Source organism: Uloborus diversus, chromosome 4 (assembly GCF_026930045.1).
Source record: "Uloborus diversus isolate 005 chromosome 4, Udiv.v.3.1, whole genome shotgun sequence".
Lineage (NCBI taxonomy): Eukaryota > Metazoa > Arthropoda > Arachnida > Araneae > Uloboridae > Uloborus > Uloborus diversus.
The window spans coordinates 59,728,127-59,742,588 of record NC_072734.1 but is presented as its reverse complement, the minus strand read 5'-3'; positions in this window follow the sequence as shown (position 1 = coordinate 59,742,588).

Below are 14,462 nucleotides of genomic sequence, written 5' to 3'. Positions count from 1 at the left end.
ACTGTATGTGTGACCTCCGAAGAAGAAAATCCGTATTTCAAAATTCATCAGCTATCTCTAAAAATTTGTTTCATCATCAGTATTTCGGTATTACAGCCCTTGTCGAGTTCTGACCAAACTTGAGATTTTTGTTCATTCTTTTCTACTGGCCACATTTCTCTTACAATTGACAACTCCACGAAGCATCAAATGCTCCACTCGTTTTTACCTAATTATTAGTATTATTTTTCTATTATTATTTTTTGATGTAAGCGAGTGATATTTTCGGTTTTTATTTCCACTAAGAACATTTCTGTTTTTATTATAAGACCAGTGAAAGATCCTTAAATGAAACAATTAAAAAGAAAAAGAAAAAAAAGAGCCATGCTTGTTTAGGACACTGTGTACAAGTGATGTGTACTGTTCGGTATTTAGAGTCTATATAACTTTCAGATATTAGTACTGCTTCGTTTCTTAATATTTCATCTTTATTCTTCACACTTTTAATGACTTTAATGCAATAAACGGGTTTCTATCATGTGACTTGTGAAGTGTATTTACTACAACAGTTCAGTTGCAAGCAAGACGTAGCTTCTGGAAATAATTTCTAAGAGAAGTAGGCTATTTGAAGATGCATCTGGCCACGAGCCATTCCACTCTAAAGTTAGTGGCTAGAAGCCAGAATGACATTAGAGGGGAAATTTTCTAAAAAGTGCTACAACGCCAGAACTGTGTTTGACCACGAAATTCCTACACGGCTCCGTTTATTTAATATGCATGATAAATGAAGTCAGCAAGGAAAACGTTTTGTTGACTTGCTTGATTCTAGTATTCTTAACATTCAGCGGAAACGCTCTAAAGATTTTCTTGAGTAAATAAAAATGCAAGTGAAGCACACACAATTATTCTTCAATCATGTAATTGGATTGCAATTAGAGCAGTATTTCTCAACCAGTAGTCTTTGAATTTTTTTTGTATTTAGAGCATGGCTTTACAACCTCAAAGTGCGCCAATGCTCATTTTGAAAGGAAAAATTCCGGAGCATTTTCGGAATTATTCTGTGAAAAAAAGTGTGAACATAAACACTTTTTTTTGTCAGAGACAACAATGGCAAAAGGACTTTACGAATTGAGAAATCGAGTACAAAATATTTTCCCCGATCATTATTCGATGGCAAAACTGTCTTACTTACGAGATTTATTTTAATCAATGAACGAAATAATTTTCAGAATTTATTAATGAAGCTGATCGAATTATTACAAATCGGAGAATATTGTTGTTGAACTTGTAACAGTATTTCGTTCTGCATTTGATGAATCCTATTAAAAATAAGTAAGACATACGGAGAAGAAAATGATGGAGAATGAAGAATGTGGATTTTATATCCATTTGTTAAAGGAATCAGTGTTACTGATTTGAAGCAATAGAATGCTATTATCTTGATGCACTATATTCAGTAATGGATTTACTGCAACAGGAACTATAAGTTATTGCTTTAACTTAGGGCGATTATCGTCAACTGAATTGTTTCTTTTAAATTACTGAAATAATATTTTGAAAATAAAATGTATAAAATATGTGGGTCCTGCGTATGCCTTTTAGATATGGTTTCATTACGATATTTGCCGGTAAATAACTGACCCCTTATTGGTCTCTTATGTATGCAGATGTATTTCAGATAGCTAATCATAGGGGAGGGTGACGAACGCTCGAAAATAGTAGTTTTTGTATTTTTATCGCAACAATTTCGGTTTTATTTCCTAGCACGGTTCTTGAACTTCAAAATAAAAAGTGATTTTTATATTATTTCAAAGCCAATATTTATTTATTTATTAGCAAACTTTACAAACATTTGAAAAACCCGTTTTGCCCTACTAGGGAGCCCATAGCGGGTAAGCTTAACTAATTGTGATTTGGTACAGTTGCCAATCAAATATGAAGTTATAAGTGATTAAAATAATTGACTAGCATAGGGGAGACCGGGGCAGGTTTTCGCGCTTTTTTTAAATTCTTTTATTTATTTTTTATTTATTTACCTAAGTTTGAAAAATGTGTACCACACCATCCAGAGAAACCTTGGCTACAACGTGGAATTACTTACATCAATTGACTAAGCTTTGTTTTACAGAAAAATAGTTTTAAGTGTCGTCATGTCACGTGCGAAAATGTGCCCCGTGACCGGGGCAAGTTTTCGCATACCTTATTAATAGACAGGGGCAAGTTTTCGCATACCTTATTAATAGACAGGGGCAAGTTTTCGCATGCACTTATACAATATAATTTAGGAAATCAAACAAAATATTTTCCAGGCAGGTTATTTATTGATTTTCAGTAAATATACATTTAAAAAAACTCATCACCAACTTGGCTACTTAATAGTTTTAATACATGTAGGACTGTTAAAAACACTAAACGTCATCGTCACTATCACAATTAATACATACAAAGCACATAGGGTTTCCTTTGATGCAAGACTCGTGGGCCCATTTATGCAACGAGTGCACTTTACCCATATCTCTTTAGCCTTAGATTAACTGTACAATTCTAAGCAATAAATGCAAACACAGTCTTCTTCCTCTTCATCACTTGATTCTTCATTTTCTTCGGGCTTGTTAGGTTTTCCAATTTGTCTCTTAAATAAACTCTTTTTTACATTTTTCTTATCTTTCTTTTCATTCTCATTTTTCATTTGTTTTCTCTGCTTAGCTTGTTGCTGCTCTAGTCTAATCTGCTCTTTGATCGGAGTGTCGATCAAAATGGCCGACTTTCTCTTCTTTCTACCTTTGCCGGTTTGTTTTCTCGGACCGGCTTTTTCCAGACGTCTCAGTTCTTCTGGGGTGGGACAACCTACGTTAGGCTGTGTTAGAACTTGAGTATCAGCCTCTACGTGCTGCCCTGTTAGAGGCCTGTACACCTCTGCCTGCACTGGGGCAGGTCTGTCGGTGAAATAGGCTGGCATGTAGTCGGCATCTGTAAAGATATCTGGGTTCAAGGGAAAAATCCCTGACACCCTGAAGCCAAAGCACAGAACTGTCTTGAGTTTCAGTTACCTTTCAGAAGTTAACTTTCTACAATAATTTGCCAAAGTCCTGTCGCACAATCCGAACTTTGCCGCTACACTTTTCATACTTCTTCTTTCTTTTACTTTGTTGACAGCTTCTACCATAGTCTCTATGATGTACTTGCCTCTTTCAGACTTCTTTTTGTAGTGTCGTACCATGACAAATCTGAAAACCCAACACACAGATCAATATCAAGTCATAATAATCAAGTCATTCTGCGAACATATCAGTTTAATGCTATTTTTATGAACACTAGGCCTATTTTGTTTTAACGTGTATCTCTCATGAATGATTGAGATTGTGATTTATTTTTTGTTTGTTTTTTGTTTAAAAATATAAGTTGTCAAATAAGAAGCTTACCTTTTCATGTGTATTTAATTATTTATGCTTCATATAAGAGTAAATAATATAATAAACATCGATAAATAGTAGCGATAGAAAGGGGAGGGGCATATTTTTGATGCGACGGGGCACGTTTTCGATGCGAAAATATGCCCCACTTGGTGTTCGAAAACGTGCCCCGTCGCCATGTTTTTCCTTGAACTTCACGCAGACGGTCCAAAAAAGAATTTTATGGATAAACTATCACAACACTGGTAGCTCCTAAATGTGCTCTTTCAAAATATTACAACAGACAAAAACTTAACTTAAGATGTGTATGTTTGTTTTTAGTTTAAATGAGGTCATCAAAATTTACTTACCTGTATAAAAACAAGTGAAACTGACGTTACGCAGCTATGTGAACAGCCATTCATCTGAAACTCTCGTAGTTGTCGTCTAGTGGCGCTGCCTTTCAAATAGTCTGGTCGGTGCTTTGCTCTACTGACTCGCTATCGAGTTAAAGTCAAATCAAAAACGTGCCCCGCGCGAAAACCTGCCCCGGTCTCCCCTACTGCCATTATTTAAAAAAAATATTAAAAAGTTGTACCTATACAACTTAAAGTCAACACATTTGTTTATTGATTTTTGAGAGAAAAGATTTAAGAAAGATTTTTGGACCAATAAGACAAGATAACTGTTAGAGAAGAGCTTATAACAATGAAATTTACAAAAAGTACAGTGAACCTAACATCTTAAAGGTTATAAAGGCGTCTCGCATCAGGTGGCTGGGCCACATATTTCGATATGCAGATGCATTCCCCACAAAAAGATTCACTTTCTCCAACATCGAAGGAAAACACCGAAGAGGGAGACCCCCTGTCAGATGGCTGCATGGAGTAGAAAAGGACTTAAAAGTAGTAGGAGTGAACCGATGGAGGGCCATTGCACAGGATAGGGTTAGGTGGGAAAGGCTTCAAGAGACGGCCTTGACCTGCAGCATACTGTAGCACCAGCAAAGAAGAAGACATTTGTTTATAAAACATAAAGAAATAACTGATACAACTAATAGACACATTAATTGCAATCCCAAAAAAAAAATTTTTTTTTAAGGCATACCTATCCTATTGAAATAGAAAATCTAAGTCACCACACGAGTCAGAAATTATAAATAAATATATGATTAAATCCTATGCCTGCTTTGCCCGCCCCGCTTTGCCCGAAGGCACGTTTTATATTTCAATAATTATAACCTTAAATTGAAAAAAGAAACAAATGAAATGACTATCGTAGCTTGTGGGTGGATGGTGTCAGAATAACATAATATTATTGACAATTAAAAAAATAAGCTAGTTTTCGACTAATCAGAAGTTACAAAACTTAATTTTTTTTAAAGAAATGCATCTTTTTTTTTAATTTTAAGCCTAGTTGCGCCATGCCGCTTCACTGCTGCTTCGTTGGGACTTATCAAAACTCGGGGCAGTTCATGTAAACACGACATTCGTATGCATCGCTGCTTACACACCATGGGGGGGGGGGGCATATGAAAGCCGTACCGCTTTGGTCCACCCTCCCCTATTTGCTCTGCAACGTATGACAGCACTATTTAATGCTTCAAAACAATGTATTTTGATTTAAATACTTTAATACATCATATCATTCAGTGCATCTAATCTGAGAAAATGAACATTCGATGCGGATGAAATAAATCGACTCGTATATGCCATATTCAATTAATTATTAATTTCTATGTACCTTTAAAGCTGTACTATCCGTGTTCTATTTCACATTTTCAAGATCGGAATGAACCATTCCCTTTGCTCTCTTGGATAGTAAGAAATATTTGAGCTTTGTTCCAGTTGGGGTTCTGCCAAGATCCAAATCTAATTACTTTTACTTACACGAACAGTAGAACAATCAGGCAAAAGATATTGATGTTAAGAAATACATTGTTAGTTTAACCAAAGGTTAAACTTACTTTGTAAATTTCATTGTAAGTTTAACCATCCTATGTATTCAAAAACAGAAGATGCTTGGGAAAAGGATATGTAGTAAATACTGCCCATCGACTGAGGATAAAATACAGTTAGATTCTTTAGAACTAACAGGATAACGGCTCCGAACACACACACACACACACACACGCACATTTACTATCAATACATGGTTATTTGCAGGTTATTTGCGGTGAGCTTGCGGTGGGTTATTTGCTGGTATATTGCAGGTTATATACATTTTTATTTGCAGTGGCGCCCTGATGAGAGTTCACGGGAGGTCACTGTGACCTTTCTAAAATTTCTTTATTTTCAGGCTAAATTTCGGGTAAATTTTGTCTGATGATTCGGCTGAAGTTGGAGTTCTATTTGGCAAAATTACCATCATTCGGCGAAATTTGGAGCTCCATTCGACAAAAATTAGAGTTCTATTCGGCAAATGAGAATTTCAACCCTTCCAAAAAATTTACCCGGTTACTTTGCTTTGTTTGTCTGATACAGACAGTTCTAGTATTGAAGCGAACTAGAAGCTTTCTTTTCCAGTTAACATTCAGATATGGCTAATATTATTGAGTGCAGTGTCTATTATTTCTAAAACAGGACCGAGGACAAGATTAAGGATCATTTAGAAGTTACTGATCAAAATTTCTTTATATTCCATAAACAGTAAAACCTGAATCAGCTGAAGTAATTGGAACCAGACCACAGTCGGTAAATCGGAAATTCTAGATAAAAGAGGGGGAAAATCTTAAACCTGAATTGATTTATCTTCACCCACCTACACCGACGACTTTTTCGATTCTGAATGCAAGATGTAACAAAGCAGGATCTGGCATCTTCCTTATCCCTCATGATCAAACAGTAATCAAGCACCATGTCGCAGCAGGAAAAAGTTGATTCCAACATGTACAAGTAATCTGATTGCTATTACGAGTAAAGAGGCTCTGACAATCTGCCTAGCACACGCTGTTTCGTCCGATGGCGTCATCATCTTCTCCGACAGTAAATCTGCTCTAAAAGCCATCAGGGAAGGAAAATCGACGATCTTTCAAGATGTCAAAGTGCTTCTGTCTTCCAACATAGCAAGGGAGAAGGCCTGCACCATTCAATAGCTCCCCGCTCACGTTAACATAAAAGAAATGTTGATTATTAGAATTATTATTAATTCAGTTATGATCAGAATGTAAAACAAGTCCTTGCCAAAGGGGCCAAAAATATGGATCCTATTTTCCTGACCACCACATGCTTTGATGCAAATGCAGCAAAAGCAATGTGGAATAACGCGGAAAAAATGATGCTTTCCCGAGTTAAACCTTGACTGGGAGATTACCACTACTTTCAGCAGATTGCGGATGAGGCACATGAAGGAAATGAAGATCCTGCCCGAAGGATCCAGAGCCTACGCAGAATGCAGGAACTACTCTGGAACAAAGCTGAATCTGAGCCATCTCTTCAGTTGCATCTCTGTTTCCTCAGCCCTCTTCCAAATCGACTGCAACTGCTGCAAGCGCTCCTTTATACGGATAAAGCCGAAGATATGGCACAGGGTAGTGCTCCATGCTTTTGGTCCCATCTGACGTTTTTTTTTTCTCGAATGATTATCTGGAACTGTTCAAAATTTTCTTTAAGCCAGTTGCAAATGGTTTTGGCCCGATCACGTGGTGCGTTGCCATCCATAAAAATTTCATTATTGTTAGGAAAGTTGAAATCTATTGGTGACTGCAAGTTGTCTTAAAGTGGCTGACATAACCGTTTCCAGTCAGTGGTTGGTGAAGTTGGACCAGAGGACCCTGTTCTTTACATGTAAAAACAGTCCACATCATTATGAAGTCAAGACTAGCTTGCACGGTGCTTTGTTGATAACTTGTATTAGCCAAGTCAAAGTCTTCCAGTCCACTGAGATCCTACTGGCATAGTCGCGAGTCACAAAGAGGCACTGAAGAGGATGTGGTGCTATTAGTGTCTTAAGTTTTAGTGCACTTATTTTTAGTGCACTTATTTTTAGTGCACTTAAGTCAGTGTTCATCTGTCATAGGCCTTTTAAATCAAGTTTTGCCGCGGTTCTAACGGACACGTTCGTTTTACATCGTATATTGATTTCTGTGATTATTTCACGATTGTTTGTTTGTTAACACTAAAAATTCTACGCTGCCGGTCTCAGGATTTAAGTGCAGGCTGGAAGTGACTGCGTTGTCTGTTTGTTCATGGTAAAAGGTAATGACTGATATTTTTGGCAAGCTTTTGACACTGAGAATCTAATAGTGATGAATTCGCAAAAGATTTCCGAAAAGAACTATTCCACGTGTCTCGCTTGAACTGACTGCCGTTAAGCGTTGCAAGTCAATCCATTCCTGTCTCCCACCAAAAATCAAGAAATAAACATTTTTCTACAACTAAATTGAATACAAATGAAATCCGTACCAATAACTGCCCTTTTATACATGTTATATTACCATTTGCATATTTGCATCTTCTCTATCTGATTATTTCTGTGAAGTCAGCTCATCTAAAATCTGGTTTTATTCTTTCGTAAACATCCCAGATCAACCAAGGTTCAAAGCAGTTGCCCTTTTCAAGCTCCTGAAAGGCCATAATTGTATGTTTGTCAAAGAATGTTTCAGAATGAAACTATGTGAAAGCCCAAAATGCATGCTTTACAACCTGGAGGAGGACTTGGACTAACCCCATTTTCTGTCTGGCCTGTACTTGTCTCCACTCCTGTGAACTGACGTTACACGGAGACAGGGCCCTAATTGCCTTAGCATGTCACTATCTCATTTATTTCCTCTTTAATCCTCCTCCTCGTATCAAGAAGAGCAATAAAGTCTTCGTGTCTCTCATATGATCAACGGTGGATTTACCATTTAAGATCATAGTAAAAATAGAGTAAATTTTCCTGAGAATGAAATGGTAATGGTCTTTTCCTTCGAGGTTTCAGTTTTTATCCGTTCAGCAATTGAGAAAATGCTTAACACATATAAGCATTTTCGAAAACCATCACTAAAATTTAAAATCTAATAAATTACGCTTTAGAAAAAATAGAGAAAGCGCATTACAGATTACAAAACCTGTTGGAGTTGCCTGAATGCACTGTTGAAGCACAACTCTAAGCTTAAGGAATGCACTCAATATACCTTTAAGTTTCAAAAAGTGCACTTTTAAGAAGAAAGCAAATGAAAAACCTGACATATATTCGGCACGACTTTTAAACGGCGACAGAAACTTGAATGAAACACAGGATGAATCGAATGACAGTGCAGTACGTTAAGCAGCGCATGTTTTTGAATGTATCTTTAAAGTTGAGAGGTAAAAATAGCAAAGTTATCCAAAACCTTTTATTGAGACTGCGACTTGGTGAAACCAAGTAGCTTTCACCACTTGATGTGTAATGAATCAAATGCATGATACAATGATCAGCGTTAATGAAGCAACAAGGGTATTATCAATTTAAGGTAAAGTCAAAAGAGCAAAACACATATCCATTGGACATCGTTTTTGTCCGAGATTTGCAAAAACCAAGCATGAGAAAAAAAAAATCCAGTTCAGAAGGTGATGAAGTTTATGAAGATCTTTTGCTGAATTTCCAATTATTTAATTTCAGTAAAACCAACTGCAGTGAAGCCACAACAAGTGTTTTTATCAAGCGAATCATTTTTAGAGCAAAAATATTTTCCCATCCCATTCGAGCGGCACACTCATGCTTACCGAACGGTAACTGCTAATTAGGATCTGACTTTGTTGTGCTCTACAATTGGTGTTCGAAATTCAAGAAGACTATTAATTTAAGTAATGTGAAAGTAGTCTTTTCTAAAAAACACAACCTTTTCTATTTGACATTAAAATTTAATTTTTAAAAGAATGAAGTCAATTGGCTTGGGGGGTCGGGATTGTAAGATTGGCTCCTTACAATCCCGAAATTCCGCGGTACTGAGTTCGGTGCGGGATTGGAAACCGCACTACATACGTGCATACATGCGCACATACAGACGTAACGAGAAAAACTCGTTTTAATTCACTCAGGGTCAAATATTTTCATCAAAAAATATATGAGCAAAACTTAATTAATACAAAATATAGATGTACTTCATTAAAATAAAAGAATTTCTTTCGGAGATCTAATTCTGATCTATTGAGTACTTCGTTCTGTTGAAATGACCTCAAAGTAAGAAGGTCAGTATCCTCAAAGAATAACAGCTTGTCACTCGTAAATCAACATTACACTAGCGATGTCTGTAATGTTTATCAGATGTCGCGAGATTTATGAGATGAAATGAGCTTGTGGATTAAAAGGATATTCATGGATTTATGATATGTACAGCAAATGAAACTGCATAATATGCAGGAGTATAAAGAGAATCTCAGAGCTCTTGCTAGATTAGAACCCTAATTAATCTTTCGGGTATGGATGCGATATTGATCATCGTAGTTTAAAAACAGCTTCATGCTTTAGTTAAAATATCCATTTTATATTTTGCAGTCAACAATTGTTGAACGTTGATAATTTGTGCTCGATATTTTTAAGTCATCAAAGTTGGAATTTTGGATAAAACTGAATGTCCATGCTTTTATTCATTTTTATAGTGCTTTTTTGCTCCAGTTAATAGTACATTCAAGTAGAACATGGCGAACTAAAGACACATATTGGCTCTCTACAGGGATTTTTTCAGTTAAAATATTCCTTTGGTTTAATGCATGAAACAGAATTATTTTTTCCAAAACAAAATCCAGTCAGTTTAAAATCTTTCTGCATTAATCTTGACCTGAGTCAAAAAGTAACTAAAAGTAATACGGACCCCTCTATTTTGAGGTCCCGTTCTCTCGAAGTATTGAGCATTTTTTATCCCGAACCAGAATGGCATCAGATCTTTACCGAAAGAACCTTCTTGTTTGATGGCCGTAACGCAGGTTCCGGAGTTTTCTCCAAAATTTTCTCTCTACATCTTTGTGCTCCGAGATACTGCGTTTGACGGTGAAACTTCTGCAATTCGCAAAGCTGTGTTCCAGCTGCCATGCCACTTGGAAAAATTCATAAGAGTTGTTATCTTCAATGATTCCCAAGTTGCTGTGTCGTCTATTGTTTTAAATAAAAATCCCATAATACAGGACATATTGGATTGTAGCCATTATCTAAACAACCTGGCATCACTTGAGAAAACTATAGTCCTCCAGTGGGTTCCTGCCCACTGTGGTGTTACAGGTAATTCTTGGCGAAAAAATGTGCTTCAATCACGCTGAATACGCATGCCCTTCCAATACAGTTTAAAATTTTATTGAAAAGTCTAACAAAGTACGTGTTCAGGAAGAACACTATAATATAACCGAGCTGTTCAAAAGTCTTGGAAGAATGCAATCTCGAACTTTAGTAACGGCTCAAGACGTAGAGAGGTTTCTTGAATTTCTCCTGGCCACCGGACATGAATGCTTACGAAATCATATTCATAGATTCAAAATAGTTCCTCCAATATGCACTCTGTGTAGTCCTGGAGAGGTGATCGACTCCATACATCTTCTCCACTGTCCAAATCTGCGCATGAGATTCCTCGCCGAGTGTTACTGCAAGGCAAGGGATAGGTTGAATTAATAGACTCTGTTTCAGTTTTTTAAGTTATATTCTGGTGCCTTATTTAGTTAAACTTTTCTTGTTACTTTCTTCTATATCTTATATCTTTAAACGAGCAATTCTTGTGGGTATGTATATATATTTATATTTCTTATCTCGGAAACGGCTCTAACGATTTGGATGACATTTTGGATTTAATTGTAGTTTAGCATTCTATCCATAAGTTCATCTACATCAGCGTTTTTTCTGTAAAAACGCGATTTTTTACAAAAACGAGTTTTTTAATATAAAGTCTAATTGAGTTCAGCCCTGAAAAAAATTGGTAATTGACACATAAGGCAGACGATTTGCAACCATAGCAATGAAAGTTTGTCCTTTCTCGCTTTAAAATTTTAAACTTGCTTAGGGTTGCCAGTTTTGGCAGATATTAGCCACTTTGGCTAATTCCAATCGCACTTGGCTAAAAACAAATTCAAAAGCATTATGTAAGTCGATGTAAAGTTTTTTTTTTTTTTTTTGAAGCAAAACTATTGCTTGACCGTCTTATTTTATTTTATTTATTTATCTTCTTTTTAACATTTCAAATAATTTTATATGTTTTTTAAATCACTGATCTAAATTTTATTTCGAAAAAACAAATGTTTTGAAACTGTTTATATTTTGTTAAGACTGTTGTTATAATTTGTTGGTGTGGTTTGTGGATCATCAGTTTTTATGGATAGCATGCTGTGTGTAGCATTTTCTGGAGTAAAGTGACCAACTACACTAAAAGTACTTATTCCGAGTGAAAATCTCGATTGGGATAAAACCGTGAATCGCAACATAGTATGGAAGGAAGTATTGGGTGAAAACCGATTTCACCATAGTAAAATTGGCTCCAAGTTTAAAATCCTTTAATTTATGACAGGAAAATTGTATAGTGGAAACAAAAATGTAACAGGTAGTTTAAAGCAAAATATTATTTAATTGCATTCAGAATCTTTGTTTGGTACTTCAGTGTTACAAGATGGTCGCGGCGCATTTTCAATCCTAGCAGTTTTTTCATACATTGCAATGTTTGGTCTTAGTTTTGGCAATACCGTTCGTTAAATATGTATACGAAACCAGCTCAGAGCTTCCCTATGTGGATGACTGTGGGGGAGAGGAGGCCTATATTCAGTAGTAGACTTCTTATAGCTGAAATGATTATAATGCTGATGAAGTGATTACACACATGCATATCTCTCGTTTCTCGGAAGCATATTCAACGACTGGCGAGAACCTTAATATTTCGTTAACGTGATGCTTTTCAAGTATATTTGAAAAAGTATCGAACCTTAGAAAAATACGAGTTGACAAAAAAAAAAAAAAAAAAAAAAAAAACTTTTAAAGCCGAGCGAGACTCGATCGTTCAGGTACTCTAATATATAGAAGAAAGTATTGGATTCGTGCAAATTTTCGAATTTCGAATTTTGACGGATTCGAACGTTTTGAGGTGTGCTGAGTCCAGTTTGACCATTTTGGGAAAATGTGTGTGTGTGTCACGTATGTGTGTGACCTGTTTTTTGTGGCCGCTCTATAGCAAAAACTACCGCATGAAATTAATCGAAATTTGGTTTACATATGTGCGCCTATGTGAACTTGTGCCCACTGGTTTTTGGCGTGAATTCCTCCAAGGGAGGTGGAGCAATGGGACGTTTCTTGAGTTATGCGTGCTTGCTATTCCAAAAGAAGTAACTGGCGGAATCAAACAAAATTTGGTCCATTTGTTGCCCCTAACAGGTACAAGTGCTGATTCAAATTTGATGTCAATAACTCAAACGGGGATTGATCTATAGAACGTTTTTTGTCGTCAATTGTGACAGCTGTATCTCAAGAAATAACGAACGGAATCAAACAAAAATTTATCGACAAGTAGCCCTTAGAGGGCATAACAGCTATATTCTTTTTGGCAAAAACAGCTGAAAAGGGGGGTGGAGCAATCGAACCATTTTTTTAAATTGTGAGTGCCATATCTCAAGAAGTAATGCTACGTTCTGGATGAAATTTGGAATAAATGTGAATCCATACGTAAAGAGGCGTTGGGTTCAATTTTGGCGCCGATCGCTCCATGGGGAAGCTGATCTTTTTTTTTTTTTTTTGTGCAAATAAAAATAGCTTTATAAATGCAACAATAAGAAAGATAAATCGTAATAAACTGTCTTCTGCGCGTGATTGTAATTGTTAGAAAATGACCAGAAAATCTCAATGATTTAATTCTTTCAACTATTGCCATCTTGTGTTTGTTAACAAATAAATGTTTGTAATTATTTTAAGCAAGGCTTTTAAAATATTTTTCAATTTTCTTTGCTTTGCTTTTGCGATAAATCAGGAATTGGGATGATCATCAAGTTTTTGCGTGTGCAATTTTGTTTTTGTTGGGAATATTGTTTCCTCGTCAAGCATGGGGAGGGATCAGAAACATAAGAAAAATATAGAAGAAAGTTTCGTGATGATCACAACATACTAGTTTTTTGTTGTATCTATTAAAAATGTGTCATTAGAAAAAAAAAGTTTAACATGGCGATGAATAGTATGAATAGTAATGGCGCTCACGATACCAACTCAGTGGATGAAGCTAGTTCACTTAGGGGGAGAAGAGCGGGGGAGAGTCTCAGCTGCGTGAGGAGAGTTACGATGCTGATCCAGATGATTGCTTCCAAACGAGTAGGATAAGTAGACAGAAATCTGCTGCTTTTGCGGAGTATTCGGGATAGTTAACAAAACGTAATTTTGCAATACTCAATATGTGGTTACTATATGGAATATGGTCGCATAAAGCCCCATGTACTGGTCAAGCATATATGCAGAGTGTGAACAGTGCACACAATTACATATGAGGCAGTGAGAAGCAAAGGGATGTCAGTGGCAAAATTAAAAATTTTGGTGATAACCAGTACTAATGGTAGGTGAACGTCTCCTCTGTCCCGAAGCAAGAAATAGTACTAAAGGGTGTTTTTTTAGAGGTATATAACTTTAAGTTGGCAACACTGTTGGATATGTGTGCCATTTTGATAGCTGTCACTTGTTTTGTGTTCAGTTCGGTTTGCCATTTCATCATGAATAGACAACAAGGCGGTGCAACATGCCACACAGCGCGCGTCACAATTGATTTATTAAAAGAAACGTTCGGTGAACGAATAATTTCGCATAATGGACCCGTGAATTCGCCTGCAAGATCATGCGATTTGGGACTACTTTTTGTGGAGAGATGTGGAGTCTCTGGTCTGCACCGATAAGCTACAGATGATTGACGCCTTGGAAGAGAACATTCGCCACCTTATTACTGACATACGGCCTCTATTGCTGCAAAAAGTGAGAAAATTGGACTTTCCAATTTGACTTTCTCCGAGCCAGCCGAGGTGGCCATATGACAGAAATCATATTTAAATAAAAATGGCAAAGAATCATCTTTCGAATAAAGCAGCATTCATGGCAATTAACAACATTTAACTGTGTTTTATTTGAACCTAATGTTCTCTACTTCTAAAAAAAAACACCCTTTAGTAGCCGTGGTAGGTGCTGCTTACA